We start from the raw sequence: 14993 nt of genomic DNA, 5'->3' as shown, positions 1-14993 counted from the left end.
CCCCCCCCCTGCCACACGCTGCCTGTGGAAACTCCTCCTCACCCAGCCCCGCTCTGGTTTTGACCTCTCCCACCTCGCTGCCTGTTGCTTTCCCAGTATTTCCTTCATTTCCCCAACGTGTGACTCCTTCCACCTCTCCCCTCCCTTCGTCTGGCACCATTTTCTTCACCGCACTTCTTTCCTTCAACCTGACCCACAGTGACTCCCCCCCGTCTGCCCTCCTCCCTGTCACCAGCTCTCCCCTTCCACCTCCAGCTCTCCCCTCCCGCCCCCACTTCTCCTGTTGCTTCTCTAGCTTTTACCACCCCTCTTTCCTCCTGCCCAGTCTGAATCTGGAGTGGGGACATGTGTTGAAGAGGTAATCTCTCACTTCTGGCAAGCCGGGCACCTCCGCTGCAGCTAGAGCAAGCACAGGCCCATTGTCCCCTCTGCCTCCAGCAAGCTTCCATCTCCACCCCAGCACATGGAGAGAGGAGACCGCAGGGGCAGAGATGTGGGATTCTTGGCCCAAGTCTTCTCCTGGGGCTGGGGCAAAAAAGCACCCCTCTAAATACGACATCACACACAATATGTGCACGCCTGAAATTCGACTCTTATTTCATTAAAGTTGGTCCCTGCCATTTTATTATACAGGTTGCGCTATCAAGACCAACAAATAACCTACTGGTAACAGCAGTGTGAGAGCAGAATCAGGACAGCACTGAATGTATTTAAGGTCACTAGAGATTCAGATTTTGTGGCTTTATATAGGAAATCTTCCAAAGAAGGTCTATCAGAAAGTGTGCTGTAATATATTCTATATAAAGATGTCTACACACAAAATTACTTATAACAGTAAAAGTGAAGAGTAAAAACCTCTTATGCATGAACATAAAGTATAGGAATTATTCTATGCATAGCTGAGACGATAACACTTTTTTTTTATGCTGGGATCATTCAGTTCTACCTGCCTCTTTGTGCCTGTGTGCCTATTTCTAACTCCTAGTGTAAGGAAAACTACATTTAAATTTGTTTGGTAGAGTACAACAAAACCTGACATTTCCCTGGCATTTTTTGTGAAGCTTAGAAAGAACAGACCACTTTCTTCCATGAGTAGTTTACATGGTATTTTGTTGGCAAAAATAACTACATCAATAAATTGTGGGTACATGCCAGAGAAAGCTGTTGATAGCAGAGCAATAGCTGGATTTTGGAATCTGAGCTGTTCTCCAGTGGGTGCTGAAGTATTTCCTAACAAGAAGCAAGAATCTGACTTCAGTACAGTGTGGGATTTCTTGTATTTCTTTGACGTTTTTGCAAGGCATCTTTGCCTTTTCTTGGAAATGAAGGGCAAATCTGTTCTCAGGCCCTTCTTTTCCCCTACTTTTCAGCCTAACTGTATCTGCACCTCCTCCCCCTCCCTCCTTTTTCTTTTCCTTTCTCCATCCCTTTAAGTTGTAATTCAATCTCTTCCAACTCATGATCTCTTTTCTCTTTTTGGCACTCCCTCCACCCTCTCTCTCTCATTAGTTTAACTTGAGTTAATTAGGAATAGTAGGCAGCCCTCAATCTGTTATGTGTTAAAATAGAACAATCCAAAACAGAGAGGCACAGACACAACTATGTGATTTCATTGTCTACGGGAGACAGAAAACCAGTGGGGATTCTCTTATCTAGACTAACATCTTCCCAATGGTTAATCTAACTGGCTTTAAAATGTTCCGCAAATGCAGATCTAGGATAACAATCTTTCCGTGTTTCCTTTTCTTTTTTTTTTTTTTTTTCATTTCATCATTGGCAAGAATGAGTGAATTGGATTGACATGGAGGTGATAGAGGAAGAGAAATAGTCTACACGTCAAAATGACAATGTATATTACATGGTTAACAGAATGAGTGGTACGTGCAATGGCTGCGGGTATTTTCATCTGCTGTGTTGTACAATAAGCTTCTTTTTTTTCCCAAGTGTATCATCAAGATCACTCCCAACTCAATGCAGATTAAGTGTTTGCTTGAAGGATCTCTTTCTATGAGTAATATCACTTGATAAATGTGGAACTGAAGTAAGAATCTAAGTATTCACTTGTTGCTATTACTGAATTGTGTATATATAGAGGTCATGCCTGGTACTCTGACTGTAGTGCTGATCACAGACCTTAAGGCAGAGTGTGCTGTGGAAGTGAAATATAGCAGATCTAAGAAATCAAGCCCTGATTGTAAAGGTAAGGCCTTGCATTTTTGATTGACTACATATGGTACTGTTTGGATGAAATGCATGCTCAGAAGAAATAGGTGTAACTGTGCAGCTAATACAAAAATACATGCCTGTATAAAAAATGTATGTGTCTGTGTGTGCTTGTATGTTTATATATGTATAAGTAAATATATAAATACATAAAGTTTACACCTTCAAAGAGATCTGTGTAAGATTCATGAACTATCAACAGACAAATTTAAGGCAGTGGTGACATTAAATTGCTAATTTCGTATGTATGTGCCTGCATGCATATGAAGATGTGTGACAGTAATTAGTGTTAATAATTTTTCCATTAATTAGCAATGCTACTGCAAATATGATTTGAAATAAAAAGAATTCCAGTAGTCTTTTTGAAATCTGATATCCAGGAAACAGTATGAAACCTCTATTTGAAAACAGGGAAGAAAGAGAAACATTGAAAGTACTCAATCAAAATGTCATTATATATGTTAAGAAAAAATAATTTATTTTTTGCCAAAAACATCTCTTTATGGCAGAGAAATCATCAGACTAATGAGGCACAAAAGGAACTTGTAATGAAAGACAAAGTATAAGCTTGATTATCAGAACATACAAGAAAGTTAAAGCATTGGAGAAGGTAATATCCCCTCAAAAAGACATCCTTGGCAGTTTCTTTTGGGGGTGTGTGAGGGACTTTCTAGCTGGACAAACATGAGACCAAATAAAGAGATGTTGCACTAAGTTTAGGGGTTTTCTACAGTTTATGGTTAACATATTGATTATTCCCTTCCCCAAATATTGGTACAATTATGTGCAAACTCTATTAGAACCACTGAGGAAAGACAGATTTGATCCTTATGATATTTGCTTTATATAGCAATGCAAAAATGCAGTAATGGATGTTGGTGTATTTTACACTAGAAATGAAAAATACTTTTCTTTTTCCACGTAATTAAAGAACTTACAGTAACACCTCTGTTTCGATAGTGATGATTAAGACTGTTTATTTTACACATCTTTTTCTTTCTATAAACAGTGTAGATCACAATGTGAGAGTTGTGTAAGAAAAAGGTATAAACCTGTGATTTAATAAAAATCCAGGGCATTATAAATCTGTACACTGAATGACATTCACAATTTTATGCAGTTTTGACATCTGAGATTATATCAATCCCAGTTCTACACGGATGCTGAAGCATCTTCAGGAAGCCATAAAACACATATGGACTCACACATAAAACCATTGTTTGGTCAGAAAGTAAAATAGTAGGGAAAATAGTAAAACTAAATTAATCTAACATCTATCCAACAGATACCTAGCAAATGCATGCTTTTAGACAGGTAGAAAATAATTGCAGTTCTATGACACATATAGTAAACAGACTGGTGATTTTACAAGAGAAAACATATTTATCCCCCCACATGCAGAGATCAGAACGATAGTTTCTGTCAGCCCTTCTTGCTTTCCCCATGGAAAACTGATGTGCCAGGCCCCTGAAAATGCTCCATGCCTGTAACAGCACTCTTTTCCCTGCAACGCACACAAACCACTTGTCTTCCTTCCATCAACATGTATACTGGCATGGCAAGAGCAGGAGAAAGGTAGTGCTGTGGTCTGAAACGAACCACTTTCGTATGTCATAAACGAGGGCAAGTATTTGTAACGAGCTGGGTGGAATGGCTCTAGAAGGTTATTATGTAACGCAAAGAGGAATCCAGAGTCCTGAGTGTTTTCAATTCACTGCTATCTGTGAGATTTTAGTCCGGACAGAGTTTCCACAGCAAGCTCAGTTTCAGCTGTACTGCGTATGAGGCTTTGTCAAAACTGCAGAATGCAGAATCAGATAATAAACAGCTACAGAACCAAGAGCAAAGTGTCTTTTAAAATGCACAGGTAACGCAAGGGTGGCTGTGTCCTGTGGGAGTTCGTGGCACATAGCTATTCATACCTGTGTTTATCTAACATGAAATATTGCAAAAGCATAAAGCCAATAGTTTTAGAAATTATCCTTTAAGAAACGTTGCTTTAAGTGCATTAATACCTTTGGTACTAAAAACTGCTGAAAATCATTCTGGTGTGATGACAGCTTATCATGTGTTATCAATGTTTATGATTGTATTGCAGCTGATTTTGCCTTATTCTTGAGACATATAGAGATAGATTCAGAAAGAATATACATATAGGATGAAAAAATGGTATTTTGGGCATTTGAAACAATGGTATTTTTGGAGTTGATATAATGTTAAAATTCACCTCAGAACTAAAACTCAGACTAAGAAATATTTAAAAATGCATTGCTTATATATTTAGACAGATTGCTAAATAATACATAAAAACTAACACTGCTACCTAGACAAAGACATCCAGGAAAACAGAAAAGAGGTACTGAAAACATAAAGGCAATAAAGCCCCCACTGTTCAAGTATAATTCATGATCTCAAAGAATTTATTCAGGCTAAATATAGAACAATAATAACTATCATCAAACAGAGTCATCTTATGTACTATCTTAGGAAAATGCAGAATATTAATCAGATTGCTAGTTTCCTCAGAGGCCAGAATTTCAGCAGAAAAAAATGATGGTTTATAACCTTTAGTGTGCTAATAGGGACACTGAAAAAGGATTAGATAGCGAGGAATTTGGGTGAGAAGAGCTGGAAATATGCATGTCCTCTTCTAACTTCACAAATGAAATGGAAAACATTGAGAAAGGACTGCAAGGTCCCAGCAGATACATGAACCAGCCACACCTTTAGGTGAGGAAGCTGTGCTCGACGACAACATCATGCACAGACTCTGCCACTGTAAATAATTTACTCTCATTGACACATGTCTTCTGAAAGATGATTTGTTTCTGTAAAGCAAACCGTTATTTCAAGGAATAATGTGGCTGACATATTTCTAGTTTTAAACCTTATGCAATACAATGTGATTATTCTAACTGTTAACTGACATTTGCTTTCTGTTGGGGTATGGGGGGTTTCTTTCTTGTTTTGCTTGTTTTTTTCTTCTCCTTTTTGACTGAAAAAAATAGAGGGATCTAGATAAAAATTCTCATTAAGATTTTGGATGGTGTCTGTGTCTCAGGGGATAGTATTTTCTTTTTCCATCTTCATACAACAGCAAAAAAAATATAAAGAAATTTTTTTCATCTTTCATCCAGAGATATTTGAGTGCTTTTATATTTTAATCATGGAGAGAAATATCTGAAATTATTAGGACAAATAGCAGACAGACTCTTACAGTAATGGAGTCACCCACACAAAATATCCTTTCCTTTCCTGAACTCTGACCATCCCTTTTCACAAACACTCCCTTTTTAATCTACTGTGTGACATTACATAGAGTCCCCCCTTCTACAAATGCTCACCATCAGGTAAAGCACTTTCTACCACGAATATTCATGCTGAATTTTCTGTATTGGCTGTCCAGCTACAGGCACAAATCTATTTGACAAAATTTCTTAACATAATACTCAGGTTAGTATCTTTTCTTGATTGTCAACATGTTGCTTAAGCCTGAATTTGAGTAAAAGAATTCAATTTGTCTTATGCTCTAACTTCTATTAGCATTAATAATTATTCCAAAACTAGTAAAGATAGTGTAAAGCCCTAAGAAGTACTATCTTTTTAGATGAAAGAAAGCAACTTACTTTCTTTTGTGGTCAGGTCTGGGGGAAAATGAAAAAGAAGACAGAGAACATTTATTTGCAAATATTTGTAAAGTTATGACATTCTCATGTGTTTGGAATTTTAAAACTTTTTCCAAAACAAATTGCCATGACTTATTTTAAGAAATACTCTTTGTGGTCTTTGTAGGGTAAACTGAACAATGAAATGTTGTACAAAAATGCATAACCTTAAGAAAATGTTTCAGTGTATATTCTTTAACTGACTCTACAGTTCAGTTCATGACAAAATTAGGGATTGGATAACACACAAAAGGAACGGATTTTAAATGCTTTATCGAAACTTCACTACTTTTAATTTCATTCTTGCAGTTTCCACAGAGGTAGCATGGCCAGATAGCTATTCCTCCATCCTCATTAAAAAAACCCCACACAAAAATGTGCAGATTTGTTGTTGACTTGCATTTAACTGCATTATTTGTACAACTGTAGCTACACTAAAACCAGACAAGGCACTATAGTCCAATCTAATAAAATGTTCATGTTATTTTGTTTTACATGCTGTCACAAAGAGAAGAAATAGGAAAATAAATCATGAGGCTAATATCGTCAAAACAACACATGCACTTTGTCTTTCAGAGCTTCTTACGTTGATTATCCTTCCAACCAAAAACTGCTGTCTATGATTAAATATTTTAGATTGTATTAGGTGAATTGAAAATGCAATTCTCCAAACACTGAACATTGCTAAACTGTGAGTACTAAATGTATCGATAAATTTACTTACATACTAAGTGACATCTTAATAGTCCCCTTTGACTTAATATGAACTTACATGACTTTTCTAGATAGATGAACCTGCTCTCATCTTGCAATTGTTCTTCCTCTTCATTGCAAATTACAGCACTTGAACCTCATGTAATTTACCCTCAGAAAATAGATAATCTGTAGCTTTCCTGAGAATGATCCTGAGCAGAAAGAGAATTTTCCCTGCTTTTCACAAAAATATGACAATATTCTGTTCCACTATTAATTAAATGGCCTTGGCAATGCAGGACACTTTACAAATAAATGAATGAAGAGATAGGTTTCTGTTTCTAGGAACTTACAATCTTGGGAAGATATTAGACAGGTATTGCACAGGTACTACATAATTATTACAAACATCTTTTTTATTATTATTTTTTCATTTGATTTCCAACAAGAAATCATCTACCTGGATTTTGCTGAAAAACTGAAGGCTGAAAGAGCTTGTATTCATGAAAGATTGAAAAAGTGAGTCTTGTGAAAAACAGATCACAAAGTGTAAGGGTTCGCAGATGGTAGACTCCATCCTGATACTGCAGTTGCATCAATGTATGAGAGTTACTTGTGAGAGAAGAAAATTGAACATATTGTATAGTGTATTCTAGCTGCCAGCATCACCACTTACAGTTTAATGGAGTGATTTAAAACAAGACAGAGGAAAGGCAGATTTACTGAAGAGAAATGAAAGAGATAAATGAGAAGTTTCAGTGTTAAAAAGAATTTCTAGAGCCCCTGTATAACCGCAATCACAGTGATTAACTGACTAGAGTAAAACAGAAGAAAACAGATTTAAAAAATGCATCTGCTGCAGCTTGAGCCCCAGCTCTTAGCAACTGACAAATTGTACAGTGGCTTTGGGAATATTCCTCTTCAAAATGCACGTCACAGAGGTATGGACATTTATGTACTGAAAGAGAACATGAATTGTCTGCTTGTGCTCCCACTTAGGTGGTGAAAGGAGGATTTGGCCATCATTAACCTATAGTGGGAAAATACAAACTAAGAAACCCAAATTTCCTATTGAGGTCTTTTCTAATAATGTTGCCTACATTTTCCCAGCTTGTTTAAATATTTTGATATATACAATTCTCTTTGATTCTAAGGCATATCTGAGACCAAAGTAGCTAAGTCTTCATCTCATCAAACTTTTCTTTATCTTCATTAGTGTTCTAAGAAGTTTTAGCTTGCATATAGTTTGAAAGCCTCTCTTTTCTACACTGCTGCTCCTTTCAATATATCCCTTTTTTTGTCTTCTGATTTGGTAAAAGTTTTTATAACTGCCTATGCTGAATTAATAAAAAAATCAAGGTGAAACTTTGAGATAACTTCAGAATTTTGTTTAGTTTCCAGGTGAAATTGTAAATCTTTCTTGGCAATGATAGGAAAGGAGTCGTTTCATGCAAACCTTATCCTGGGCAAAGCAACGGTGAATTTATGTTGGTTGTGAAAGAACAAATAATGTCTGCAAAATTTTTGTGTCAGTGGAGTTTGACAAGCTAACTAAACAAGAAAAAGTAGCAGTGTTTTAATTGTTCAAGCCGAATTTATAACTTCAGCTACATGTAACTTGTTTTTCAGGGAAAAGTTGTAAGGAATAAATAGTAACTGTCTCCTGCCTTTGACTGATTTTTGCCTCTCTGTTTTCTCCAAAATCTGCTAATCATCCAGGTAAAATTCAATTTATTACTATCATTATCACGACCACAGAATAAAACTTTGGGTTATCACCCAGGTAATGTATAATTCTTAGAATTTTTTGAGTTCTTAGTATAAGCATAATTATTGTGCATAAAGCTTAACATTCTCACTACCAAAGCAATAAGTCAGTCAAAATACCAAGCTCAGCAGGGTGTTGAAAAATGCACTCAAATTTTATAAACATGTACTGATTTTTCTTGGGAATAAGAAACCTTGATGTTCTCAGCCCTCATATTTTTCCTTACACAAAGTGACAGAACCAAGAAGTTGTTTTTAATTACTCTGCTCTCTAGTAAATGGATTGGTCAAACCAAAATAGACCTCATTTTATTTTAAAACTTTAAAAAAATATTAAAATCCTCTGAGATTTGCTTTAAAGGTCTGAATTTGTTTCTTTTCTTGGGACATTTTGGCAGCAGCAACCAGATGATGTTACACACAAATTGTGTAAAAAAGAGTTTTATTTACATTCTTAATTATATAGATTACCAGTGGCCTGGCTCCACTGGTGATCAGAGCAAGCTTTGGAGCATTAGCCTAAAGTTACTTGAAATCAAACAAAATGAAAAGCAGTGTGGGACTGAAAGGTACTTTTCAAAAGGTGTTTACGGAAAGAAAAGCAGAACATACCCTACACCTCTCTGACAAAAAAAATAATGAAAATTAGAGAGAGAAATGGTTTTGTTGCTCCTGTCTCATAGAAATTTTGTAACAATCTGAAAATACTTGAAACTTTTCTTTTTCTCAGAATTATAATAAAGTAGTTAAGTACTGTTGCATTTTATTGGACTACGCTGTTTCCAGGTCAAACATTCTCACCCCCTAGAGAAAGGATTTTTTTTTCTTTTTTCTATTTTTGTTCTTAGAAGGGACATGAAACATATTTACTGAATACATCTCAAAAAGTGGATCTAGTTCTGTCAGTGTCTGCAATAATCTATCTATCTATCTATATATACACAAATGCACATATATATTACAGATCCACAAAACATATTTCTAATTTTAGAAGAAAAGTGAATATTGCCACACACCACATGCAGGGATGTGGTTTTCGCTGTAAGCTTGGCTCCTTCCAAGATTTACTGTTACTGGGTTTGCATTTGTAAATCTGCTGGCTAACATATTTCTGCAACAAAGCAGGAAATAAGTTCCCGAAGTGTATGTTATTTATATGATTTCTTGTACTAGGATGTTATCATCTTTATTCAATCCTTAGTTCAAGGGATCTTACAGGAAAAACTAATATACTTCAAATTTGTCACAACACATATTCCTTTTTAAATGCAATTATTTAATTAAATGGTCCACAGGACTTAAAACTACTCCTTTGCAAGACAATGGGAAAGCTCTTGACAGCATTCAGTGGAAGCTAGACTAATCACATCATCTTTCTAAAAATCATAGTAAAGTGTTTTAGCTGTTAATTCTCACTTAGCAATGATGCTAATGAGTAGCGTATGTACACTAGTAGAATACTTCTATCAACAAACACAAGAGGATTGGATTATAAACATGACAAAGTAGAGAAAACTGGGAATTACAAATTACAAGCTAATGTGGTCAACTCACTACATCTAAACTTGAAATTAAGATATAAGTTACAGGACAGGGGATAATGTTAATCTTACTAATTACCTTAAAAGGAGAGTAGGTTCTAACAGGAAAACAGACTCTTCATAATGTGCTGCAAAAGTTTTATTCTATATTGGGATTTAGATTCTAAGCCCCAGTCCTCCAGAGCACATGTATGCACATATCTACGATCTGGTTAAAGTCCACTTTTCATTAGAAAAACTAACCTCTGACAACACTCACAGAAACCTCCCTGAAATTTAAAAGTAAAGAGAGGTCTTGGTTTGTGTTAGTTGTTTGTTTGTTTAAGTTAAACTAAACAGTTGGGAAACAGAGGAGTTGGAAATGCTCCATTGGCATTACAACACAAGGAAAGTGCTTGAGTGTCGCAGTCAATTTGGAAATGTTGTATGATGAATCACTGTGCCAAGTTATTTTTTGTTTCTAGTAACTCATATTCCAACTGCAAATCTGGTTCTTTCCTAGCATTTCTCATTCCACTTCAAATGTTATAAAGATGAGTTTTGACCACAACATTACTTACCCGTATGGGTGGTTTCTAGACAACTCTGTAGGAACTTTCTGAGAAAAATCGTGGTAAAAGCAAGTTGGAGCAGGGAGGGAACAAGGTGACACAGACGAACTGTTATTGATTTCATATTAGTTTTACATGAGTTTAATTGTAACTTCAGTAGACATCCTTTTGATTTCTTCTACTAGCAGCTAGTTTCAAATCATGTCCTAGAAGTTTACTAGCATGATGTATGGAAAATGCACACTGGCTTTTAAGTGAGAAGGTTTTTCGTATTTTCAAGGCAGACATCTCAGGGTCCAATACATCCTATATCACAAGACACAAAAGTAATTCCTTCAAAAACACTGCAGTTATAATCATGCTGATTATTAATATCAAATACTAAAATTAGGAATAATAAAAAGTGATACAAGGTAATTAAGGAATACACATTTAGAAAATTATTTTTATATATCAAAAAAGTGCTAGGATAAATATAACAATGAATTTTTTTTTTTTAGTTTTGTAATGACTTTTTTTAGAAATTCTTTAAAACTTCAAAAGTAGAAAGAGGGTTATTTTTACATGTGAGGCTTTCATAACTGACAAACACAATCACTACACACAGGCTTATAAAGCACACATAGCAATTATGTAAAATCAATTGAGGCTGTCTAAATCTTGGCTTTGAAACAAAGGTTCATGGAGGAAATGCTGAAAATTACTTGGCAGTAATTGTTGCTAACAATGCAGGTTAATAACTAGTGTTGGGTCTGATTCTGATCTAACCCTGACTAGTTTTGCACTTGCATGAACTCCATTGATTTGCATCAAATTATTCATGATTTTCACTGATAAGAGCTTTTGTCTGTGACCTGCGGCATAAAATCTACCTCCTTGTTCATAATCAATTATTTGAGGAAACTTCAAACTATTTCATTACTTATTACTTTTTTTTATTTAATCTGTGTATTGACAAAAAAGGGTTTTAAAAAGTTAGTTTAATTTTTAACAGGAAAAACAGGAATAAATTTGTTGTTCTGACTCATGCAAAATAAATTTTATTTAATGTCACATTTTTTAAGCATTGAATAGAGACAAAAATAACAGTATCACAAAAATGTATTCTAAATATAAAAGTCATCTTATGCTTCCAAAACTGCCATGACTAAAGCTATAGTCAATAAAACTGTGCTCATTTATTAACTAAGACGTTGTGATAATGCTGTTCTTTTATCAGTTCTCATTTTTACAGGCCAGATATTCTTTCCAGTTTTTTTCAAAACACTATTGCAAAAGAGATATAAATGTCCGTTAACTTTCAACAAATAGTTAGAAAAGCAATAGACCATTATTAATGTTTTAATTGAATAATATCCTGTTGACATGAAAACTAGTTTAGCCTCAGTGAAAAACACATACTTTAGCCAGTTGCTAATTTATGAATGGACTGTTTCTATGACCTTAATTTTGCAAATATTTGATTTCATGATTGAATAATAAGGAGGAATTAGTAGAGTAGGAAAAATTCTACTGATACAAGCAACATACAATAGCTTATGTTCTATATTTTAAGGCAGATGCAGACACAGACTTTTAGAGGTCTCAGTTACATTTTTTGGTATGGTTTATCCCATAAACTATATCATAAATATTCCATTTTGTAAAAATGTACTTCTTTTCCAGAAAGGTAGATACATTTTTGATGCGTCAGACTATAATGAATTCTTTTTATTTGGTTTTATTTGTTTGATTACCTTTTTCACAGAAACTATTATGTCTTTGACTTTTGTCTGAGTTTTTTGATGATAAATTCAAGAGAGAAAAGCAATTACAAGTCATTTCAATTTGAGAAAATGAAATATAATACATGTTACCAAATATTCTTGCAACTTTTAGGAAATGCTGTAATACTGAAATAGCTTGTACTTAGTCTTCTAATTTGTATTACAAAGAAAATGGCTTCCTGTGGCCAAAATACATTCCATAGCTAACTGTTTTTTAAAATTATGTTAATAATTCCTGAAACTTTACACTTTCTCTCATTGTCCCACAAAATATCTAGTTCCTTTAATATTTCCTTTCATTTTTTTCTTTGATGATGTTTTCATGATTGCATTTTAGTCATTATTTTATATGCAAATTGCCCTATACACAAAGATAAAACATCTGTCCCCAAAAATCAATACAAAGTATGAAACATGGTATAGAAACTATAGATCACAGAGATTAAATATCCAGGTAGCAAAAAGAGACGTGTGTTCCAAAAATTTATTTAGACCGATGTACAGGCTTCTAATAAAGCATTTTGCTCTAGATAAGCCCACCTAGATTTTAAATAAAAATTCCTGGGCTCCCAGTCAATCTTTTAAAGAGCAATGACTCTTCAGCAGAGAGGATGTGTTTATCTTCTCCTGAGGGCCTGTTATCCACAGAAGGGTATTGTTAAGCTTATTTGCAGTCCAGAAGCAGTATAATAGTTCATAAATGATACATAGGAAGCCCTCTCCCTGTGGTGACAGGGTGAAAAAAAAGTGAAAGTCATCTCCCCTGGCAGTACATATCTGTATGAGAGGTAGATGGGTAGACTTCCTTTACAGCCACCAACAATAATTATTCACCTATGGGAAACCGTTCAGTTTTCTGGGATACTGAGCTCCTTTAGATACCTCCACTGGAGTGAGAGGATTTGTGCTCTAAAGTATCCTCACCACCTATTATGGAGAGTTGCTGTACAATTAGCTCAGACATAGATAGCTGTTTGGGTGCGACATAGATTTGTTGAAGTGTGCACCGTTCCATTGGGCTAATCATGATATATTGTGTTGTCTCACCGTGCTAAAATCTGAGAGACTGGAGATATGTCTATTTGTCTAAAGGTGTTTTTTGACTGTTTTTCTTCAGCAAACTGGATTTGCAGAGCCACAGGTAAAATAACCACAGGTACCACCTTGGTACCCCTGCGCTCAAGGGTTATGCATTAGTGCACCGCTGCCCATGCAACAATGAGTAGATGTTGTGGACTTTCCACTCTGAGACCCGAGATTCCTTGCTAGGAGCTCTATTCTTTCCTGTTTTGTTGTCATACCTTGTTGCCTGTTGTGAAAGGGTTTATGGTGAAAAGGTGAAATTATCCTGAAATTTGTTGCGACAGTCTGTCTTCAGCATAAAGTCGAGAAGAGAGTGTCTGATCTGTGTATGAAATCAGAAGAAATGATCTTGCTCCACCAGCAGGTGAGGGGGTCTAGATGAATGAAAAATAATCCACTTGTGGTTACACAGGTTTCTGTGTAGGAGCAGGGGAAACGTTTATTTGTCCCTCCCTGCAGAAAGTGTCTTGGGACGAAAGTGTCATTATGGATGGATTCAGCAGAAAATAGATCTCGTGACAGAATCCACTGTCAGCCCAAGCACTGATATCCAGAAGTTATTAAATATCTTTTGATGCCAAGATTACAAAATTAGTAGCACTAGTTTTTCTACTTCTTGCTCTGCCTCTGCCCTTGTTGTAGTGAACCAACTCAATGTAGATCTGAACATTATTGGAGTGAAGGTGTTTGGATGAATCAGCCAAACAGTAGTTAGTACTATGATGTGTGTTCAGACTTGTTTGTGGAGGCATTATGGAGAAATATCTTCCGGGACATTTCTTCATACACTGTTATCATCCATGTAGCAAAAAGGAAAGATTTTTCACTAAGTGAGTTTAAATTTCAAACTCAAATAAATAGTTATGCATCTGTCAGCTGCGTCATTCCGCGGGTTCATACCTCACGGAAATTTTATAATGACTAAAGAACTGCTAATTGTGCTCCGAGATACCTATATTTATATAAAAGGAACGCTTGGATTTTCAGAAATGCAGGATACTCATTGTGCTGCAAAAGCCAAAGGAATTTGCTCAGTAGCCCTGAAAATCTTGTCATTTTGACTTCAGTGCTTCACAGATGATATAATGCAGCTACCAAACTGCAGAGTACAGCAGCCTATTCTGTTCATCTCCTATTCCAGAGAATTTTTCACAACAGTGCTCTAAGTCATCATGGAAGTTTATTCACCTTAAGTGTTTTGAATTATACTAGTTATAACTTTTTGGAGGTTAAGTTATTATGCTACCTTTTAGAAGGCATAATTGTTATGCAGTTCAAGGTGTAATTTTGATAGATCACCAGATGCCAAAGAGATGCAATTTGGAACATTCCCAGAGCCATAAAAGACAAAAAGCAAAAGTAGAGAACATCTACTGTCTGTTTACCTGCAAATTTTTGCACTGTCCTGCATTAGAGGTGGTCCAAGCTAAATATATGCAGACTTATCTGATCTACATAGCTTTGAGCATGTCTACTACAAGATAATAGTTAGATTTCTTTGTGATCAAATATATGTATTTTGAAGGGCAAAGTCTATTTCTGTAGAAACCTATGGACCAGAATTTCTTACTACTGTGATTACAATCTCATCATTACACAATGAGTAAGTCACCTGTCCCCTATTGCTGGAGGATGGAGACACCCAGACTGTGGGAACTGGGAAGATAGTCTGGCAGTCATTCAGAAAAAAGGCGGGGGGGGGGG

The 14993-nt window shown here is 35.6% G+C and overlaps 1 protein-coding gene across 1 annotated transcript in view; it reads left to right on the top strand.

Moving 5' to 3' along the window:
• Positions 1–1054: 1054 nt before the first annotated feature.
• ALDH1A1 (aldehyde dehydrogenase 1 family, member A1) overlaps positions 1055–14993 on the top strand; it is a 53814-nt gene continuing 39875 nt past the window's right edge. Inside the window, exon 1 of the mRNA XM_010281802.1 lies at positions 1055–2200. The gene's annotated coding sequence lies outside the window, so the exon portion shown is untranslated. The remainder of the gene's footprint in view (positions 2201–14993) is intronic.

This window comes from Phaethon lepturus, unplaced genomic scaffold (assembly GCF_000687285.1).
Source record: "Phaethon lepturus isolate BGI_N335 unplaced genomic scaffold, ASM68728v1 scaffold3582, whole genome shotgun sequence".
Lineage (NCBI taxonomy): Eukaryota > Metazoa > Chordata > Aves > Phaethontiformes > Phaethontidae > Phaethon > Phaethon lepturus.
Note: the sequence above shows the minus strand (reverse complement) of the source record. Positions and strands in the feature narration are given on the sequence as shown.